This window comes from Plodia interpunctella, chromosome 5, assembly GCF_027563975.2.
Source record: "Plodia interpunctella isolate USDA-ARS_2022_Savannah chromosome 5, ilPloInte3.2, whole genome shotgun sequence".
NCBI classification, from domain to species: Eukaryota; Metazoa; Arthropoda; class Insecta; order Lepidoptera; family Pyralidae; genus Plodia; species Plodia interpunctella.
The window spans coordinates 11,437,294-11,450,852 of NC_071298.1; the positions used below are offsets into that span (position 1 = coordinate 11,437,294).

Consider the following 13,559-nt stretch of genomic DNA (forward strand, 5'->3'; position numbering starts at 1 on the left):
AAGATACACAATAATGACATACACTCCTTCCTTACCCTTTTGAAATATATAGGGTATAAACCACTGTTAACCGGTACGCGATTTCCGAATCGTGCTATGAATATTCAAGACCACCTATCGGCCTATTGCTAAAGTTCCTTACGAATAGTTACATTAGTCTCTATTATTACATTCTTTCCGACATCACTATCCTGTTTACAATTTCATCAGTTGTTGCCACTATTTGGAAACGCATTCTTTAGAAATGCCGACAAGAATCTCAAACGGAATTTTATATATCCCATCTCTGTTTTATTGTACTTTACCACAATCCGATACGTTCTGCAGATATTTTCACTTTCCTTTCAACTCTCGAACGAATTCCAATTACGTTCCGTACAGCATGTCTCGTCAATAACACTTATGACAGTTTTAATTTGGTTTTGACTTTTGCTTTCTGTTAGGTTCGTATTTTCACTCTGTTGGTTAGTGATTTTAATTAGGCCGAAATGAGAAAAGTCGATGGATGCCCGTCTAATCAATTTAGTTCGTTCCGCTGACGGCTGCATGAGATCGATCCTCTTCGGGGAGCTAGATTGGTTTCCCAATGGAATTAATTATGGCTAGATATTTCTCTTTCGCGTTCATCAATTTTGATCGAGGATGACGGTAGATAGTCGGGAAAATTTTGTCTTACTTGAATAAAGTCTGACACTAGTGTTAGCAATAACACACTCGAAAAATAGAAAGATTATTAGTTTTTTGTTTATTAAAAATTATTGACTATTCGTGAATTGACAGGCGCGATTTATCTGTCTATTAAAACATATTTTGTATTGCAATGATGCAAGTAATAATGTGCGTCCAACGTCCATCAATACATTCGTCTCGCCTATTCATACCTATACATTTTGACAACAGTTTGATAACGATTCTACTTTAACTATGTTAATGATGTGAGCTTTTGACTGGCCATCTCCCGACTCTCAAGGTCTCCAAATGTCACGGACGTCAACGTTCTCCACTCGACCTGTTAATTTACATCATAAGTATGTCGCTGTATTCGAGCTCCGATACACGTAGTTGTAACTTGCAACCAGAGGTAGGCTGTAAGGTGGAAGACACGTACAACAAGACATTACACACTACATAAGGAATACTGCTGATATTAGCTATAGGTACATTCAATGTTAAATAACTAGATTGGAAATAATAATGACATTTTCAGATATCTATCGAAAAAGTGGCGTCATCGTCTGGTCTTCGGAAAATAAAACGCTCAGTGTTAAGCCGACAGTGAATATGCATTATCTTTTGAATTATATGATGATCTTACTATTTCATAATATCCAAATTTTATCATTCATGACTCAATAGAGTACTTCATATCCATAATGCCTATCTATTAATTCATGCCGACCAATACTCGTTGACTCATTAACGTTACACGTGAATATATAACTGATGATACAAATTCAACGACCCGTTGTGTAAATTGGAATGCGTTTAATTAAGTTGCGGTTGTAGTGTGGTCGTCGACGCGACATGCAAATGCAAAGTCAAATGCAGAACGCGAGCGCGCGCGTTCTATAACTTAATTTTAGAAATTACTGGCTGCTGTTATTTTTCTATGATTTAAAAGATTCTAATCTAGAATTTTAGAAATAGTTTTGTTTTTAATTTACATGGATTGTTACTGGCGACTTGTTAGCTCGATCAAACTCGGCCTTAACGTCATGTGGCCCTGCGATGCCCAATGATTATGCGTTTCCTCTCTGCCGCAACGGTTCCTATCAGATTAGTGGTTAAACACAGTTCCTGCGCGATAAACTGTTGGCAGTTAAAAATATAGCGCTTTAAATCAATTTAGAAGACTGAAGACTATTCCATAGATCTATTTTATTGTGGAAGTATAACCTACGAAAATAAACCTCTGAAGAAAGAGAATTTGATAAGTTCACAATTAGCTATTTACAGAATATTCCAAGCAGTAATAGTGTTGATCCTGTCAAAAGTGGTCCGATGGTGGCCTGCCAGCTCCAAGACAACTGTTCCTGTACCAATTGGTACAACTGGGTAACGACCCTCCTGCGTAAACAGTTTCTGCATCAATCCCGTGATTGATGCCCGTTTCTCAATCTGGATAACAAGCAACGATAATTGAGTTTGCAATTCCGGTAAACAGCCTTTGTGTCAATAAACAAGGTGTTCTGCAAATAGATGGCATGGGCTTATTTATTATTAGAAATTGCTATTATTGCTATTATTTGCATACTAATGTCAAATTAGTTTCCGGTAGTATAGGTTGTTTGGGTTTGTATGGGTTGACGTGCTGTACTCGATCCTGTGGGAAAAATAAATTCGGACTCAGCAGTCGGGTCGAGCGAATGTTCAGGTCATCGTTTTGATGATTATACTTTACACAACAGTCTTTACACAGAATCAGTTAAGTAGTAAATAGTTTGCCGTGATGAGTTAATAAGTGATGTCATGGAATTAATGTGCAAATGATACTCTGAAAACACATTAACAGAAGAAGTTCAGAATTAAGTATGATGACCTCAGTGTGGCACTAGTAAAAGCATTAAACACATATATTATTCGTCATATAGATTAAATAATTCTTCCTGATAATATGAATGAAGTATATTATAAAAAAATTAACCACGTAACAATTATTCAACATAAATCATTTGAACAAACATCGGTTGAATGTTAAACTGTCGTGCGATCACAGAACGCAGTACGCATGCCTTATTAGATCAGAGGAAGTAAGCGCACCAATTTTGTATTATATGTATAGTACAATACGTCGAGCAAGCGTGACTTGAGATAAAATTCAAGCTGGCAATAATACAGGTAGGGAATTCCCAAAATTACCATGATTTCCTTGTCATAATGTGAATTTTCATATACAAAATCCAAATGACACATACATAATTACAAAACGTCCGATGGTTTATTACTTTGTCATAAAAAAGTTTAACTAAACAACATATCATGAATACGCGAGAGTTGATGGAACATTGAATGCTATAATCTCTCTGACAACAATAAAAGCTTGTGTCAAAAATGAAATTTTTGTAGAAAACTTATTTAAAATTGGTTATTACTTGCTAAAACATCTCACAAAGTCACAACAGAACAAAACATTGCAGATGTGAATATATAAATGCCGAATCGAGTGAAACTATCCACATTTGAAATATGACTGGCGAGAATAACGAGACAGGTGACTCTGGGGACACGAGAGACTAAATTATGGAGACAACCGGAGACAGAGACCGAAATAAATCTATTGCAATGAAACATTACAGTGTACTATCGGACACAGACTGTTCATTGTAATAGATATCTTGTAATGTTTTAACAGGAAATAGGCAGAACTAACATTTATCAAGCCTTTCAAATTGCATCTTAAATGATGTCGACGCAAGTGATGAGTTTCTTCATTAGCATAATGTTGTGCAATCTAAATATTCTTTGGAAAATCTCATAATTAGAAATAACCAAATTAATAACAATTGATATTTTTGTTTCTAACGAATAAACTTGAAAAAATATTGCATCAATTTTGATGAAATCTTTTATATATCGTGTGCGGCCATTGGTCTGTCAGTCAGCTTAAAAATGGGCATAATGTGTTTGCATTTCTATCACATTATCGCCCAAGATCGGTGATTGTGTATTAGGAAAATATATAGTATAAGATGCACATTTAGCGAAATTTATAAACTGTTATTACGTAATCATAATCATATGGGTATTTTGTGTTAGTATTACCTGTGTTTGCTGGTGACGTCTTCTATTTGCACGGATGATTTCAGCATGAAATCAGCGTGAATCCACGCTGTGAACCAGTCCGCCCACTGTTAGGGTTGCCTGAGAGCAAGTTTTTAATTATTGACAGGCATAAATTGCTTTTCTCTGAAAAACGTTTACTGTTAGATCTGCTTGCGTGTTTGAACGGGTTAAATGGACTAACCTACGCGTTTGTAGCCTTTGGAGTTTACAAACTCCGATTTGGCTTCAATTGCGCTCAGTAACGTAGTATACAAATACAAATTCAGGCCAAATAGTATTTTTTACACATTTATTTTTATTTAGTTTCTACTTTAAAAACCAATACCGCCAGTTGTTCTATTGTGTTGAAGAAACTTTACTTACTCCAGTATCAAAAGAAAAATCCTTTGAGGATCTCATCCATTTTGAGGAACTTTTTCCTAATCATCGATCATCGTAAGATCACAGCAAACAGTATTCATGCCTTTATAACACCGATAACCCTACGCCCACGACCCGTTTTGGCAATGTTATCCCTTCAAGGTATTTCCCGACATTTCTACGGGTATATCAGTCATGGATAAATATACTTGGATAATTTCGACCTACAGCGAGTGCGACAAGGACGTTATAGAGCAGTTTTTGGCACGCGTGCAATGTCCTATTCAATGCACTTGAACTTTGTCGAAGTAACTCAGATAGTTTTGGATCGTAATATTGTTTTCCATGTTGGTATTAATACTATATAAAGCTACATTATGAATCCTATATAATCTCGGATTTTAAATGGAGATCATTATAATTTTTATTAATAATGGTTCTATGCATAAGTCTAGCCTGTCGTGTTTATGAGATCAGCATGAATTGTTGTCTTTTTCTAAGATTGTCTACTCGGTTTGTAGTTGAAGAAAATTCCGGTGCAACTCCGTAGAATGCGTTCAATCAGTTTCAGATAATCTGGCGGACCAACAGCGATAGGTAGACGTAGGTACAGGAAACCCGACGGATGTTTACCAAACAAGCCGGTAGTTTGGAGCGGTCGACAAAAGGAAATGTCGCCGGGCGGAACCGGCCGCAATGTCAACTGATCGCAAGGCCGACTGTCCTTTCCGAGAATATGTAGATGCTGGTGGAAAATGTCTTGAGTAAAGATATATTTAAATTTCAAAAATATGCAATCAAACTTAAAAATACTTAGAATGTTACAATTGTTTTTATTTTATTTACTACGAGTTCCATGGCGTTGCGGTCGCAGTGCATGTCTACCAGTCATCATGTATATGTGCATGCATATCCTGAGTTCGACTTACAGACCGAGCAAATATTTTTCAGTGGTTATGGGTGTGTCCAACCTAAATGTCTGTTATTTAATCATGATAAATCTCCAGTGACATCCCTTCTCACTTTCTCAAATCCTATCGTTGATACTGCGAAGGTTCTCGAACTAATCTAACTTTGGGATTCAAATTGTATTGGCTGACAGTCTCGTAATATTACGTGAAGGAAAATGGCATGATAAATATCAAATGCTAGATTATACAAATCAGAAATATAGGCTATATAATAATGGAGACGATTGTAATTTTCTACACTTAAGTGACATGAATTAATTTTGTTAAACCACATAACTGGCATTGTATTTAATAGTCTTTTATATTGTTATAGGTACGTTAATCAGAATTCATTCAAGTCATTGCTTTATTTCCAAGGTAATAGCTTCCAAGTAAGTCGATCCAAAAGCTGTTAGTAGTTGTTCTGGGTTTAGCAATGGTCCAACAACGTTGTATTTGCATTCCAATGCTTAGTTGTAGTCTGAACTATGCGCCGATAGAACACAAAACTAAGCATTGTACGTCAATTAGTCGCGAGGTTAGTTCAATGTTCACCAGTGGGTATTGGCCTTGTATGTCTTGAATCAAGTACCTGATCGCGTGTCGCTGGTATTACTCAGCATTTTGTAATTATCTACAATTCTACATACTTAATTATAACGAGAACTCAGCTTTCCATGCGGTAACGACTTGATGCTGGTAATGGCGTGATCACGCACTCTGGGACACTTTAGATTTATGTCCACCATGCCGGACACATGCTGGACACATGCATTAGATTCTCATGGTCACACGGCAACTTTCACAGATTGCCTTTGTATTTGTAATTCTGCACAATTTTCTGTATATTCATTTCATTTATCTTATTCCAATTTATTTATAGAGAAAGATCTGGTATATTTTAAAAGTTGATGTACTTTTAAAATATATTTAATTCTCTTAAAAAAGTGAAGTGTTTCTAAATTATAACCCGTTCATCTCATAGTCGCCGTAAGTAAACTCATTAAAAGGTAGTTAATATGATTTGCGTTAAGCATACCAATGATTCGAGAATTCAATCGATTCAAAACCGAAGGTCGTCGTGTATGCGTCACAATCACAACATCAATAACGTCATCGACATGAAGATAGCTAAATATTTTAATTTTTTCTTAAATTTTAAAGAAAACGCCCATGTATTCCTTGGCATTTAAAAGGAATAAGTATTATTCTATTCAACTATAATTATTAATTTATTTGCAATCCCCTGTAGCTGTGTTGATATATTTTGAATACTGTCTGCACCGCGGCGGAATTTTATGAGAAATTCATTCGAAGTCCTTGTCTACTTCTATACTAAATTTCTACGAAATTCCTTCAACTATACCGGCGTGATTGATCAATTGATAATTAATAGAACAGAATTTGCTGTGGCCAATAATTTAAATATGCATATTATAATGACAGAGTGATTAGTTTTAGATACCTTTATCCTTGTATATCTTTCCTGTCGCTTTCTTACAAGTAAAACATCAAAGAACCTCGTTCAAAAGGCACGTTGGAGCTCAAACAGGTGGCTATTGATAACACCGAAGTAAACATTACTTTCCTTACGTTAACTAGCACTCATACTGTTTGAATTGTAGTGTATTTTTAACATTCGCGTCTTGGAATTTGAATATATTAACGGGACTTAACACACCTTTTAATTTAATGTTGCTGACGGAGTATTTGCTGTGTGAAGTTTTGGTGGTGGTGCTTAGTCCCGTTAATATTATACTTGTATGCCTATTCATAACATATTAATTTAAATCAGGAAGTAACCAGATATATATACATATTAATATACAACTTGTGAGATTAAGATGTCCTATAAAAATACAAAAGTTTACATTTATAATGTAAATTATTTTTGTTTGATTAAAGTTTCGCTATCTTATGTCAACTTATCTAAAAGTTATTAAATCTTCATTGCTATTGTATCTCAAATTTATCGGATTCTTAATTAAGCAAACTTTGTAGTTAGTGGTTAGCGTTGCTGGTGTTACAATTAGTAATATATCGTTGTAAAATATCACTGGTTCATTAGTGCTTTATTGTAATACTGTTTGCTGAGCCAAATAAATTAAAAAAATCAATAAATATTGTAAACAATATTTAGTTCCCATCATCTTCACAGAAGTGGAAATAATAGTCTCGCCCTACCATTACACGAAACGTATTAGCAGAAATATCTCAATCGAACTCGCATTTCGTCCGCGCATGTCACCTCTGCTGACCCCTACAAGTGCACACAAGTGCTAAACGCCCACCAAAATGCTAATAGCCTGACCGTTAAATGGTTTGTCCTTCACGGTTCATGAAAACACAGCCAAAATTATTAACAGGCACATTATAACATATTTTGTTTGTTAATGTGTAATGCTCCGTTAAATGCCATTTATTATTTTGAAAAATGCTTTCTGTTTATGTTTCCCGCATTGCACATAAAAGAAACTTAGTAAAATTTTGAAATGCATATTCAACTCCTAAGAGCACCACTAAATACGGTTTTAATGGAAGAGGATTATTATATTTAAGTCTTACCACATGATTAAGTGACTGATCATAATCTATTCGAACGAAAAGCAGGAAAACTGAAATATTATGATTATTATAGTAAGGGCTTTACCGTGTTTTGATCTTGCAATAATCTCATGCTATAGTTACACAGACATATTTATTACCTAAACCCGAAGCCTTGAAGCCGAAACGTGACGTTATTCATCCTCATCTATATACCCTACACGGAATCTACCCACGTGGAGTGGGATGCTGCATTGTTTTTAACGTTAGGTACGGTAATTATACCCGAGATGAATAGGTCATCGATAAAGTAAAAATAAACACGTCACGTCTATGTAACTGGTATTTCTAGAGATAAATATGGAATATGCGTGGGTATTTAAGCCAGATATGTCGCTTGACGTTTTGCCAGAAGTGACAGAGCGTATGTATCACCAATGTTTGTATAGTATAAGCTTGGCACCATGCGGTCGAGAGCGCAAGGTCGCGCAAGGCCGTACACGAACCGCCATTACACGTCGCGCAGGTGAAAGGTGTTATACTACTGGATGGATATAATGCTTCTCGAGTTTATTGGGGACACATAAATCGGATTTAGTAACACAGCAGTAGCTTTAGCATAGCCTTAGCTTTATTGTATTACTATTTCTAAGATACAGTGGAATTCTTGGACAATCTTACTCGTATTAATGTCGATTATCTATTTGATCTTTGATAAATAGAATGATTGCTTACTTTAAACCACATTGAAGTTACAAAAAGCCAAAGAACAAACAGATGGTCTCAATCGGCACAAACTTCAAAGACTGAAATCAGATTAATGTTACGAAAACCGGTAAAGTAAACAGACGTTTTATTGCCGACTCTGATGAGTTTATCAAACATTTTAAAAGAGGCAAAGGTTTTTGGTGAAGCTATTGAGTATCCATCTCCTGTGGCTTCGTAATGTTTCATTAGCTTTTGCTCACGGCGCAACTCGCACTAAATGGCGGATCGCAACCGCCGGTGAACGGCCAGACGACGCCATCTTTAATATAATAATCCACCCCCCCCTCATCCCCACGGCGTCTCCACACTTCACTCATCTCATTGATAGCTTTTTCTCAACACTTGCTGACGCAGACTTATTTTGCGCTGACTAAATCTTCAGAAAAGGTTTCGGTGTCAAACATCAGTGTTATCATTGTTAATTAAGCTTTATAACTAATGAGAACTTTGTCTATCTTAGCTTATTTCAGTTAGCTTTATAAAAACTGAAGACTAAGTTTTAATGCGTTTATGAAAAAAATTACTCAGTTGGATTTGACAAAAAAAATTGAATTATACTTTTGGGAAGATTATAGATTATCCTGTATGCTAAAATTGACATTTAATCGCTTCAATGTCGCTAGGCACAAACTCACCGAGGCTAGTATTATCATCTCACAAGGATACTGGTTTCCGTTACGATACTTATGCACTGGACATTAGTAATATATGTATAAAAACTAATACATGGAATAGAGCACATGGAACATGAGATGTTGAAGTTTCATCTACAAGAATTCATGAGCAGTTTGTCCCGAGTGTTGAAATTAGGCACAATCCCAGTTTAATATTTAAGCCAGCAGCGCAATGCGGACAAGAAATGAAAAGGGTTGCCTTGTTTCACCTCTCGGTGCCTGTAATCATATCTTGTAATTTAAAACTGTCCCATGTCTCTTATTTCTATAGAGCAGAAAATCTATTTTATGTGTACCCAACTGCCGTGCACTTAATGAGGCCACAGCCCTTCATTAGCGACTGATGAAAAATGCCTGCAGACGTAGTCGTGACGTTTTATGTATATTTTATGCATTTTCGGAATGAAAATTGCGACCATGTCGCGTTATGAATTTATTTCTTGCTAAATACGTGCAGTAAATATGAAATTTAATTTTCGTGGCGATGATGCAGTGACATCATGTATATCTTAATAGAATGATATTTAGGCTTCTTTTAAATAATTACAGAATACTTTGAATACGCTTAATATTATATATTACTCATGGTTTTCCGTTATCGTTACAGAGTAGCTACACATTGTTGCGTGATATATAACAAATACTTCGTACACCTGTCACTCAATAGCCTAGCTTTCGGAGAATCGGTAAATGGGACAAAACCATAACTTATCTATTTACATGTTCGTTTGCTAATAAAATGTAGATCTTATAACGAGAACTGGCACATATAAACATTACTGTGCCTGGCTTACGTCAGGGAGCAATCATTGCCGAACCTGGGTTGTTTTCTTGAAATATGTTTCTGATATCGGACATCCTTAGTTTTAATTTCAACCACAAATTAACCAATACCTGTGAAAATAGTTATTACTGGTCTGGTTTGGTTCGTGAATTCATGAAGTTAGTAGTTTAACTATTACTTGTGTGGTATAACAGTGAAATATTTGTGATAACTACCTAATTCCTTAACGCTCAAGACTCCATTGAAACTCCAAACTACAGTTAGTACGAAATGGTCCTCATGATCTCAGCGGACAAAAATTCAGAAGAGCTTTGATAAAAAGTCTTGCTTCTGCAGATTTAGACTATCATGATCTTCTCTGCGTCTATCGAGATACCTAATAATTTGGTCCACAATGCAGAAATATCAGGTAAAACTTAACGTGCGCGTTTAATACCTGCAATATTACCTATATATAACAAGAAAACGTATTAGCACTTTCATTCACAGTCTGTCTCGTAGTCTAGTCTCAGCACGTAGGACACACGTGGTCACATAATGCACTCATAGCCGTGTGTTATGTTAGCGCTGGTGCTAATGGCGCCTAAAGACAGTGACAGGGAAGTGCGTAACAGTGGAGTGCTGTGATATTACATATGTTAGTTATGAAAATATTTTGAAACTTATTCCAACAAGCCAAAGTAAAGATGAAGTTATGTGGGACCTTTAGCTTTCATAAGGGCCTCCCACGAAAGGCTTAGATTAGATAAAGTCAATATTAATACTTTTATTCCATCCACTATAGCTAAAACTCAAGTAGCCAGAGATTGTTGAGTAGCCGTATTGAGCTCAATACGGAATTTCGAGAATAGAAGAAACTCGGAAAAATTAGAGACGGTCATAACTTTATGGTGTTCTTGATTTTATAGATATTGTTGTTGTAGATAGAAATCTAGAATCTAACGCTATCGATCTAGTGTTACTAGAGAAACTTGAACAAGTATCCACTAGTAAGTTGGTATATCATTCTTTTTTCAGAAATGAAATGAATAACCATAAAGATGTTCTGCCAAGAATGTTAGAACAAGCAGACAGTAAATTGTCGTAATATAGCAGTACTAATAACGAAAACGATCAAAGAACGAAAATTTATATGAAGTTTTGTTTCCTACAAGTAGCTGGGGTCGTTTTTGTCAGGGCTGACAAATGTCGTAAAAACCTTTGATGGGTTTATTGTTATGATAAATATTTAAATTCTGTTGCTAAAGGAATAATATGCCACAGAAATAAAGATAAGGGTATTACCCGCATACATGAATATTTATCAATAAAGTATATAGTTTATATTACGAGAAAAAAGTATAGGAAAGTCTTTTCCAAGCATGAGAAATGATTGGAAAAGGTTGATGATGGTGTTGTTATATTGTTATGGGTGTGTCTGAGAGAGATTGTGAATATTTTGTTTTCTTCGCCTTTAGAGGCAACCCTACAAGATTGTAGACGAAAATAATCATCATAATTGGACGGATGTTAACAAAAATAAGTGGCGTGTCGGCGATACGTCTCCGTTTGGTGACCTTTGATGTGATGCTCCACGGTTTTTGGTTTTCTATCCGACTGCTCGATTCGTTTCCATTTGTTTTATCTGTCTACATGTAATTATCTACCTGCTTATTCTGAAAAATATCTTACAATGTATAAGACTTCTGAATCATGTCCATAGAAGCTTTAGGATTAAAATTACTATTCTTCTGAAAATTCTTTTTAAAATTAAAACGATGATTTTTAGTTTCGATTAAATTAAAGAGGAAATAAAAAATTCTGTACATATAATGTTAATGATCTATAAAAATCGACTGTTGACTGGTGAGTCAACTACTGATAACCGAGTGACCAATAAATATCATACCTAGATGATAAATAAGTGTGTAGGCAGTTGACCTTCTCAATACCTACAACTGACGAGAGAAAACCGTTAAAGCCACTCAATGTATGTATGTATCTACATGTACACCATTTAAATAAATACTGAACAGTACATATTTCGCCAACATTATTCTTTTTAGGTAAAAGTTAAGGAAGTTTCTAGTAAGGAGCAATAAGCCTTTATTTTTACGATTCGAACCTAACTAAACATTGCTTGGTCAATGAGTTTATGTAGATACCAATCTGACTCATGTTTTCATAGACTACCTGTCTCCAGTGAAGGAAAACATCGCAGGAAGCATGCACACTGACGGCGACTTAAATAAAATTGAAAAACCAGTGTTAGCAAATTACACGTTCGATAAGAAATGAGCCATTTTTATATTTATTACAGCTGCTACTTCATCAAATTAGCTTATTGTGTCGAATCACGGTTAAATAAACTTCGCTGGCAAAAAACTACTTTGTAGGGTCAGCCCTAGGTCTAATACGACCTCATATGACCCAGTCAGTTAGACTAGCTGATAAAGATATAAGGGCTAAAGCGGCCCTTCACCCCGGCCCAGGGCAGCCAAGGTTCAATGACCGCCAGACGTGACTTTTCCTGCAAATTTGTTTTCGCTAGTCTTTATGTTGAATGTACGTTGACTACAAATGAATCAAAGACCAACACCACACTAGGGAGGAAGTTACTGTTTTAGCCTTTACTGCCGATTAACTTTTTTAGAATACTTTTAGTAACATTTCCAGATCTTGACATTCAAAGAATATCAAGGAAAAACCAGCAATTGTCGATTTCACCATTGGCATACCATCTTAGTTACAGTGATTCCTCTAGAACAACCACAGTATCTAAATTGCCACAGATATTGAAGACATTTTTTTTAATAATCGAATTCTATAAATAAAGGAGCGTAGAAGTGAAAAAATAGTTGTATATCCTGTGGCAATATCCGGCAAATATGTGAATGAATTCTGGTATATTCCTGTGTGCATAAGGTGCACGATGCGGAAACAGGCAAAAGCCAAGCCAGGCCTCAGTAATTCCCGCGCAGCGCAATTGTTGCCGCGCTTTATGGACCAGAACCTGAGATATGTTTACTAACATGGCCACTTGCACCCAGCCAACCGTGGCGAGGTTTTATTGTAGATTACTTGAGTCGTAGCTCGTACTACAGATTTTTGGTAATACTCGTTTTTACAGATTCTAGCTACTGTTGCTTCATCTTCGTACGCACGTAATAATTTTGGAATGAATTTTGGATTGTCCTCTCTTAGCATCTTTATAACGATGATAATCTTGTACCAACCCGTCATTGACCCACCTGATCTAGGTCACGAATACCTTGCACATATCAGTTACATATAAGCCCTATTTAACGATGTATACTTTTTTCCTAACAACTGCCGTCCTTCGCGCTGCATTAGCGTTAATCTGTTTAGAGGCTTTGCGTGTGACGTCACGCGGCTCGTCAGAGAGACATATCCAGATGATGAGAAATTGAAGGTAATTAAATAAACCAACTCGTATGTAAAGCATATAAAATTGAGAATCGAGAGAGTGCAGTCATTATTAAATTCGCTTAATACAAATCGCAGTAAGAAGCTTCTATCACCCTTGGTGATAGTCCAATAGCAATTAGCAGAGTTTGCAATTAATTTTGGTAAGTTGTCATGCAGTTGGCTGTTATGTTTAGACCGATGTGGAATTGTCTAATTTTGTAACGATTTCATAATCTGTATCAACATATATTTTTTTGGGTTTGTTGCTTTCATAGTCCTCTTTACGTT

At 35.8% G+C, this 13,559-nt stretch overlaps 1 protein-coding gene across 4 annotated transcripts in view; it reads left to right on the forward strand.

Moving 5' to 3' along the window:
- Positions 1-13,559, forward strand: part of LOC128670377 (uncharacterized protein) — an 86,055-nt gene that overhangs the window by 49,966 nt on the left and 22,530 nt on the right. The window lies entirely within an intron of this gene.